This window comes from Lissotriton helveticus, chromosome 5_1, assembly GCF_964261635.1.
Source record: "Lissotriton helveticus chromosome 5_1, aLisHel1.1, whole genome shotgun sequence".
In the NCBI taxonomy this organism is placed as follows: Eukaryota; Metazoa; Chordata; class Amphibia; order Caudata; family Salamandridae; genus Lissotriton; species Lissotriton helveticus.
The window spans coordinates 2,111,729,907-2,111,740,239 of record NC_136065.1 but is presented as its reverse complement, the minus strand read 5'-3'; positions in this window follow the sequence as shown (position 1 = coordinate 2,111,740,239).

Here is a 10,333-nt window from a genome sequence, read left to right as displayed (position 1 = left end):
ACCCCCTCTGGTTGGGACGACTCCTGGTGGCCCACAGATCTTAGACCCCATCCCCCCACACACCACGCACAAAATCTTGGCATCATCTTGGACACCTTGCTCAGTATAAACCACCATATCAATGCCGTCACATCATAATGCTTCCACACGCTACGGCCAGCTCAGAAAGATCTTCATGTGGATCCCCGAGTTTGGAAAAATGGTCACCCACGCACTCAACAGCAGCAGACTGGACTTCGGCAACACACACTGTGCCGGCAACACCCAGAAACTACAAAACATACCTTAATCACCGCCTCGCATTCCACGCACCCACCAAAGACCTCAGCTCTGCCCAACTGGCCCTGGCTGCCATCCTATGTACCCGCAAGACCACAGCCGGGGAAAGATCCTTCTACCTCGCAGCAAAGACCTCTCCACCTCAGGCAATGACGGTCACTGCCTCAATTCAGGAAGGACCTCAAGACCTGGCTCTACGACTGAACCACAGTGCCGGCGACAGACCAGCAGGTTGGGCTGACAAAAATGGCTGGTTCCCTCAGAGCTGGAATGAACTGAACCAGCAGGCAATTAGTCTGTTTGTTCTAAGCCACCTTGATGTGGTCGAATATGGCCTCATTACAAGGCCTTACTGAACATGGCCAAAGCAGGCTGTAGTACATCTGCGACAGTGCTGGATCTAGCCTCTACTGTGGGTAGAGGCAGATCTGAAACTTTCACTGCCTTCCTCAGGCCTGCATGGAAGGTGGTTACCTTAAGGAGATTCCAGCACTGATTGAGAAACCATCTGTTTCCGGGGAGATAAAGACCTCAGGTGTTTTGTAGTGCCAAGTAGACCCCTTTCCCCGTATCAGAGGGTGCAAAAAGAAACAAGCCTTCACCTCACTGAGGTATCTCCATAGTGTATTACTTCCGAAATCTGAATATAGTCTGAATCTGACCCAAAGAGGTCATCAGTTATCTGCCAGTACCATTAATGTAAAAAGTAAAAAAAGGGGCAGCCCAATAACCCTGCGACCAAGGCCCGATCGTAAGATGGCAGTGAGCTGCAGCTCCTTGAATACCAATCATTTCCCAGTGGTGCTTTGTCATATAGACACATTGATCCCTTGACAGTGGATGAGTTATTAAACTATATTGCATCCTTAGACACATTGATTGTTTGACGGTGGTTGTGTTAAAAATTATTTTGCATCATTCAGAATTTTGAAATAGTAAGCCTTGCCAAGCTGGCCGGTGCACATTACGGACGCTGGTTGGTGGAATGAAATACCTGACACCACAACATTAAGAGCTTAAGTAAAAATTACCACAGCATTTGGGTGCTTCCAAAAGCCATGTCCGTCCTAATGATGACCCCGATATGGGTAAAGAAACAGGGTTGAAACATTGACAAAGATACTAGAGGACAGTTTTTAATATGATGTGGAACATAATCCTCTGATAGAGCGTGGTGTTAATAATTGCATCCATATCAGCCACAAGTCATGTACATATACCTTCTGTATATCACTTGCACACTTTAATTCACTCACTTCGCTTTCACTGCACTATTTTTTTTGGAGCACCTTTCTACAATACAGGTTTGCAAAGGAAAATGCTACTTACCAGTATGCATCTGTTCTTGGCCTGTAGGGCTGCAGAACCACACACTATTGCATTAGATCAAAATCTGGTGGTGGGCCCGGATCATTACACTTTGTTGTTGTCTTGGAAGAGTCTTTGTCTGTTGGATGACTCCTCTCTTACATCGTAGTGCGCATGGCCATCGACTCCATCTTCAGATTGTTTTCACCATTGGCCAAATGATGGGGAATGTAGGAGTACAGATAAAGATGACCATGTGTTGTGTATCTAAATAAGATAATACTTGAACAGATACAGGTAGCCGGGGAGGAGGGTGGGCGTGTGTGGTTCTGCAGCCCTACATGCCAAGAACAGATGCATAGTGGTAAGTAGCATTTTCCGTTCGAGGCATGTGAGCTGCAGATTGTACACTTTGCATAGATTGCACAGCAGTTTCTCCCTTAGCGGCGACCACCCGCATCTGTTGCAGTAGTTTGAAATAATGTCTTGAGTAGAGCCTGGCCCCCACTTGCTTGTTGTTTTGCCTGCACATCTACACAGTAGTGTTTTGTAAATGTATGCGAAGTAGACCATGTAGCTGCTCTACAGATGTCATCTAATGGTATATTTCCTAGGAATGCCATAGATGCCCCTAACTTATGGGTAGAATGAGCCCTAGGGGGAATGGATAGAGTGCGTTTAGCTTTTTGGTAACACATTTGAATGCACTTAACAATCCATCTAGCAATGCCTGATTTTTAAATAGGATTGCCCTTATGTGGAGGAGAAAAGGACACAGACAGTTGTTTAGTTTTATGAAATAGTTTTGTCCTATCAATGTAGTAGAGAAGCGCTCTTTTTACATCTAATGTATGTAGAGCTCTTTCTGCAACTGTTTGCGGTTTGAGAAAAAATACTGGCAACTCAATAGATTGGTTGAGGTGAAAAGGTGAAATGACCTTTGGCTGAAACTTTGGATTTGTTTTAAGAACCACTTTATTGTGATGAAGTTGTATAAATGGTTCTTGAATTGTTAATGCCTGGATCTCACTTACTCTTTTAAGTGAGGTAACAGCTACTAAAAAATCAACTTTCCATGTAAGGACCTGTAATTCACACTTATGTAATGGTTCGAAAGGAGGACCCATAAGTTTTATGAGAACAATATTTAAATTCCACACTGGAAAGGGTGGTATTTTGGGAGGAATTATTCTTTTGAGTCCTTCCATAAACGCTTTGATTGCAGGTACTCTAAACAATGACAAATGTTGTCTGTTTTAAAGATATGCTGCTATAGCAGCAAGATGTAACCTGATTGAGTAGTACGCTAAGTTAGATCTTTGCAGATGTAACAGGTAGCATATGATGTTTTATATGGAAACATATGGGGTTGATGTTGTTATTTGTACAATATACAACAAACCTTTTCCACTTTGCTGCATAACATGCTCTAGTGGTAGGGCGTCTTGCTTCTTTTATGACATTCATGCAGTAAATTTAGATATCCAAATTCTAATACCTGAGGAGCCAAATCGCTAGATTGAGCTGCATTGGGTCTGGATGCATAATCTCTCCATGGTTCTGTATAAGTAGATGTGGGGAGAGTTTTAATTTGTGGTGTCTCACTACTGAGAGCTCCAGTAGCGTGGTGTACCAGGGTTGTCTTGCCCACGTTGGTGCTATGAGAATCAATGTGAGAGAATGTTGGTGTAGCTTGCGTACCACTAATGGAATTAGTGGGAGAGGTGGAAAAGCGAAGGCAAATTTGTTTGACCAGTTCATCCATACCGCATTGCCTTTGGATAATGGGTGTGGGTATCTGGCGGCGAAGCTGGGGCATTTAGAGTTGTGGTGTGTAGCAAACAGATCTATCTCTGGTTGACCCCACTTTTGAAAAAATGGCTGAAGAACTTGATGATAAAGTTCCCATTCGTGTATCTGTTGACTGACGACTTAACAGATTTGCAACTTGATTGTGAAATCCTGGTAGATGTTCTGCTAACAGAAATGTTTTCAGAGGAATGGCCCACCTCCATATGCTCTGCGCCAGCCGGGAGAGCTGTAGGGAGTGTTTTTGGATGTAGTACATTGCTGTCATATTGTTCGTCCGGACTAGTACAGCTTTGTTCCATAAGTAATGCTGAAACGATTTTAGAACTAGAAAAATCGCTTGTAACTCCAGATGATTTATGTGGAGTAGTTTTTGTTGCAGTGTCCATGTACCCTGTACTGTGTGTCTTTGTAAATGCGCTCCCCATCCTGTTAGATGCGTCCGGTTAGTATCATTTGTGGAACAATTTCTATAAACGGCCGGCCCTTGGAAAGGTTTTTGGTGTTCCACCAGTGCAGAGAGCGATATGTTCGGTCGTCTACCACCATCAGATCTGTTATTTGTTGCTGAGCCTGATTCCACTGACTTGCCAAGCACTCTTGTATGGGGCGCATTTGTAGTCTTGAGTATGGTACTATGAAAATGCAAGATGCCATCATTCCTATTAGTTGCATGAACACTCAAGCTGGTAGTGAGTGTTGTGTCTGGAATCTTTTGATAAGATCCTGCATATTTTGTATTCGTGTTGGGTTGGGGTACGCTATTGCCTTGGAGGTATCTATTGTGGCACCTAGATACTGCTGAGACAGGGACGGTTGGAGATGAGACTTCTTTTGATTTACTGTGAATCCCAGTTTGTGTAGCAGGCATATCGTTTGATGCGTGTGCTGTACACATTGGTTGTATGACTTGGATTTTATTAACCAGTCGTCCAGATATGGGAAGACATGAATGTTGTCCCTTCTTAAGTGTGCTGCTACTACTGCTAGACACTTGGTGAACACTCGAGGTGCTGTAATTACTCCAAAAGGGAGTACCTTGAATTGGTAGTGTTGACCTTCTAGTATAAACCGTAGGTACTTTGTGCGATTGATGGATGGGAATGTGGAAGTAGGCGTCCTTGAGATCTAATGTGGCAAGGAAGTCGCCTTTCTTTAGCAACGGTAGAACCTGTTGTAGTGTGACCATATGAAAGTGGTCTGATTGTATGTACAGGTTTAGGGGCCTTAGATCTAAAATAGGTCTGAGGGACCCGTCCTTTTTGGGTATGAGAAAGTATAGAAAATAAACTCCTATGTTTTGATGTTGTTTTGGGACTGGTTCTATTGCATTCTTTTGCAGTAGAGATGCCACCTCTTGTCTTAGTAGTACGAGGTGTTCCTGTGACATGGGACGTTGTCTGGGTGGTATTGTTGGAGGAGTGGAAGTGAGCTCCAGGCAATAACCTGACTGAATTATTGGTCTTACCCACCTGTCTGTGGTGATGGAGTTCCAAACAGGTAGGAACTGTTGTAACGTCCCCCCGACAGGAATGGAATGGTCTGGGGGGAGGGAAGGGAAGTCACTGTTTGGGAGTAGAAGCGTTGCGATTGTTTCCTCTACCCCTGCCCTTATTGTTGTTTCCTATATACCCTCCGCTATAATATCTCTTACTGGGCGAGGTTTGCTTGGGCGCTTTGTAAGAAGGAGTTATTGTCAGATGGAAACCCTTAGAGGCGCCCCTATATGAGGAGCGGCGAAAAGATGGTCTATGGGCTTGCGTTTGTAAAGCTCCCATGGATTTTGCTGTATCTATCTTTCTTCATCTTTTCTAGTGCACTATCGACTGTTGGACCGAAAAGGTGTTGCTGGTCAAATGGTTGGTTTAAGATACTGGCTTGTAATTCTGGTTTGAACCCAGAGATGCGTAGCCATGAATGTCTACGCAACAGTACCTCCACTATTTATTGCTCTAGAGGCTGCGTCTGCAGTGTCTAGTGCACAGCGTATGGAGGTATTTGTAATAACCTTGCCTTCCTGTATTAGGTCAGAAGCCCTGGTTTTATATTGTTCTGGCAAATGTCGCATGAGCGACTCTAACTCATCATAATGAGCTCTATCATATCTTGCCAACAAAGCTTGAGTGTTAGCAATCCTCCAGACATTGGCTGCTTGTGAGATGGTGCGTTTTCCTGAAGCATCTTAAAGCTAAGACTTTGTCAGGGGTGGAGCATCCTCTGTTGTCTGCGAGTTAGCTCTTTTTCTCGCATTTGACACTACTAGTGAGTCGAATGGTAACTGTCCTTTAATGTATGCTTGATCAGTTGGAGACGCTTTGTACTTTTTTTCTAGTCTGGGGTTAATTACCCTGGCTCTCACTGGGTCTTTAAATATTTCGGTTGCATGTCTTACCACTCCACTAAGTATTGGAAGTGTGGTTGTGGTCTTATGTGACTACAGTAGTGTGTCCATTAGGAAGTCTTCTTCCACTGGATCGGTGTGCAATTCTACTCCATGGAAAATGGATGCTCTATGAATGAGCTGCGTAAACCCAATAGTGTCATCTGGGGGAGATTGGTCTAGATGGGTATGCATTGTCTTGTGGCAGATCTGGTGCATCTGGTGCATTATAATCTTCCCATGGGTCACCTGATGGCCCAGGAATATCATCTGGGTCATTAATGTCGTCTGTGTGATGTTCACTCTCTACCTCCAGTGAGTAGCTATCCTCGATGGTGAATGTACAGGAGAAATATCTATTGGTATTTCTACTTCTGGTGAAGGAATCCTTATGGGGGAAGTTTGAGCATGCTTTTTTAGAGGAACAGGCGGTGGTTTAGGATAGTCCATTTTCCTCTTTTCAGGCACTGTAGTGATATGTCCAGTCTTTGGATTAATATGAAGAGTCTTTTGCTTTCGGTCAGGTTGGAAAAGCTCTTGTACTGGAAAATCCTTTTTAGGCGCCGATTTATTTTGTTTGGGGCCGAAATACTTAGTTTTGACAGTTTCTATTGTTTTTGGAGCAGGTTTTGGTTTTGGTTCCTAAGACTTGTTATCTTGTTTTTTTCTTAGGATCCGTGCTCTTTGGATCTGAAATTTTTGCTCCCGGGGTACGTTTTGACTCATCTACCCTCGGAGCCGAAGTATGTTTCGGTACCAGAACAGCCTTCGGGTCCACCAGATTGGTTTTTGGTTCGGTAGCTTTGGGAACCTCTTTCGGTGCCGAACTTGCTTTCGGCTCGACCGCTTTCGGTACCGATGGATATTTTAGTGCCGGAGTTAATTTTGGCTTAAGGACCTTTTGCTTTAAGGGACCGACAGACTGACTCGAGCCCGAGTTGACTGGAGGCTTTTTTATATTCTTCGCTGCCGAGCCAGAAGGTGGGGCGTCGGAAGGTTTTGATCGGTGTGCACCTGGACCCGAAGGTGGAGGTGGAACCGAAGCCTGTCCCGGTATGGTGGGGTGAACAGGGTTGGTGCTTGTACTCACGACCTGTTGACCAGCTGGAAGATAGTCATCTTCGGATTGATCCTCTGCTCCAGAAGCTGAAACCTCTGCTTCAGAATCGATGTCTTCGTGCTGCTGTTCTTCGGCGTCTACTTCAAACGGAGCCTCTTTTATGATGAGGTCTGGTGTCGATGAAGATGACTGCGCCATTACTCTTCGAGCTCGACCGTCCCTGATGGTTTTCTTGGACCGGAACGAAGCACAGGACTCAGTCTCGACTCTCGTGCTCTGGAGATAAGCACAGATTGCAAACCTCATGAAGATCGGTGTGAGGGAATTTGTGTCCACACCGAGGGCACTTCTTGAGGGTGTTCTTTCCATGAGCCAAAGGCCCAATGGCGCAGTTGGGCCAGACGCCCCAGACGAACGCTGGAATCGAGAAGTGAAGCCTTTCTTTGACACGGGTAACCAGAATCACTGTCAAAGACGATGCCGATGGTATTATGATTGATTTATGAATTCGAAAAGAGATCGGTAACGGGACCGAACGATGAACACATCCGAGCCCGATGGCAGAAAAAAACAATCTGAAGATGGATTCGATGCCCATGCGCACTACGATCTAAGGGAGGAGTCATCCAACAGACAAAGACTCTTCTAAGACAACAACAAAGTGTAATCATCCAGGCCCACCACCAGATGGTGATCTAATGCAATAGTGTGTAGTCTGCAGCCCATATGCCTCGAACGGAAAATGCTACTTACCAGTATGCATCTGTTCTTGGCATGTAGAGCTGCAGAGTTGTACACTTAGCATTAGATCGCCACCTGGTGTTGGGCTCGGATGATTGCATGTTGTTGTCGTCTTGGAAGAAGTCTTTGTAGTCATGAGATAGGGGACTCCTCCCTTGGACGATAGTGCGCATGGGCATCAGCTCCAGATTGTTTTTTTCTGCCACTGGGTTCGGATGAAAGTTTTCTGCTCCGGCTAGAAATATACTTTCCCAGCACTTTGAAGCACAAAAAACTTCCCAAAACTCTCCAAACTAATTTCGATACCGACTAACATCGTCTCGACTCCGTCAGCTCGATTCCAGTCGTTGACGCGGGCCATTGGGCCTATCCACACCGTGAGGCCTACACCTCATGGAAAGGACGCTATTCAAGAAATGCCCCGGGTGTGGAGCAAAGTTTCCACGCAATGACCATCACGAGCTCTGCAATTTCTGCTTATCGCCAGAACACGACGAATCCAGCTGTACAGCTTGCACGCCCTTTCGATCCAAGAAAACCATCAGAGATCGGAGGGCCCGTCGTCACGACATGCAGAGATCAGCTCCGGAACCGGTGGACATCTTCGACGAGGAGGTTCCGCTCGTACCTGAAGAAGATTCTGATCTCCAAATCGTATCAGAGGCAGACGACTCAGATGACTCCATACCATCGGGTCAGCGCGTGAGTACTACTGCCCCTGCACCACACACAGCACCCAGACCAAAGGTCAACATTCCACCTCCGGAGCCCAGTCGTGACCGAAAAACCACTTCGACAGCCCCGCCATCGAGCCCGGCTCCGAAGAAAATAACTAAGCCTTCCGGTAGCTCAGTACCGAGCAAGCCACACGTGCCGATCCCACCAGCTCCTTCGGCACAGAAACAAGTCTCGGCTCCGAAACCATCGACTTCTAAAGACAAGGGTACGAAGCCAGCGTGCGACGCCTCGAAGCCGACGAGACCAGCTTCCACTCTGAAGACATACCGTCTTCGGTGCCGAAACAGACAAGGCCTGATTCCGACGGGGCAAAGCCCTCCAAACAGCCTACGACACCGAAAACAACACCTTCAGTGCCGAAAACTATGCCAAAGGACACTGTAACAACTCCTAAGGCTAAAAGACAAACCGCAACCTCGTCCGGTACCGAAAAAAATCAGCACCGACAAAGGTTCCACAATAGGTCATGTGTCCACTACACCACAGAAGAAAAGGAAGGCAGATGAAACACCTACACCTGTGGTTCCTGCCAAGAAGAGGGACTCTGCCACATCCCCTATGCACCCTTCTTCACCTATACTCCCTTCTCCTTCATCTCCTGTTCCTCCTAACAATTCACCACAGATGTCTCCTTCACATTCTCTTCCTTTATCCTCACACTCACCTCAAAATGATGAGGAGTATAGTTTAGGAAGAGGGATAGACACAGATGAGCCTTTCCCATTCCCTATAGATGATATAGACTGGGAGTACCCAAACCTACAGGATACACCAGATATTCCTGACCCACAGTCATACCCATCACAACCTTCTCCCCCAGAGGATAACATTGGTTTTGGGCACCTATTGAACAGAGCTGCCATTTACCATGGGGTCACTATGCATTCTGATGAGGCAGAGGAAGATTTTCTATTGGACACATTTGAACAATCGCAAAGATCTGTTCAAATTCTTCCTATGATTAAATGGGTCATCAAACATGCTCCAGACATTTTTAAAGATCCTGTACGTACTAGGATTTTGAACCCTAGAATTGAGAAAAAATATAGTACTGCACCTACAGATCCGACCTACATTAAAGGACAACTACCATTAGATTCACTAGTTGTGTCAAATGCTAGGAAGAGAGCAAACTCACAAACTTCCGGTGAGGCACCCCCACCAGACAAAGAATCCAAGGTCATAGATGCCTCAGGCAAAAGAATAGCTGCGCAAGCTACCAACATATGGCGTATAGCTAATACACAAGCCCTCCTTTCCCGATATGATAGGGCTCATTATGATCAGTTAGAGAAACTGCTAGATTATCTACCTGACCAATATAAAACACAGGCAAATGATCTTATAGAAGATGGCAAGCTTATTTCTAATGTCTCAATCAAGTGCGCACTAGATGTAGCAGATACTGCATTTAGAGATGTAAATACTAGTGTCGTACTTCGAAGACATGCGTGGCTACGCATTTTCGGGTTTAAACAGGAAGTACAAAACTCCATTTTAAATCAACCATTTAATCAAAACAAATTATTGGGACCAGAAGTAGACACAGCACTTGAAAAAATGAAGAAGGATACAGACACTGCCAAATCTATGGGCGCTTTACAGTCCACACAAACTAGAGGTTCCTTTTGTCGCTCCTTCTATAGAGGGGGCTCCAAACAAACTGGTGCAGACAATACAACGTCCTTCAAATCCAACACACAAACATCCTCTAACAAGGGATATTTTAGAGGAGGATATAGAGGGAATAACAACAAAGGAAGAGGTCGGGGTAACAGTAATCAAACCTCTTCTGCCACAAAACAGTGACTTCCCTCTGCTCCCCCAACAGCATTCCACTCCTGTGGGGGGCAGATTAACGCAATTCCTGCCTGTCTGGAACTCCATCACAACAGACAAGTGGGGTAAGACAGATTATCCAGTATGGCTACTGCTTAGAACTTACAGCAACCCCTCCACACATACCGCCCAGGCAACGTCCAATGCCTACAGAACACCTTACTCTGCTCAAACAAGAA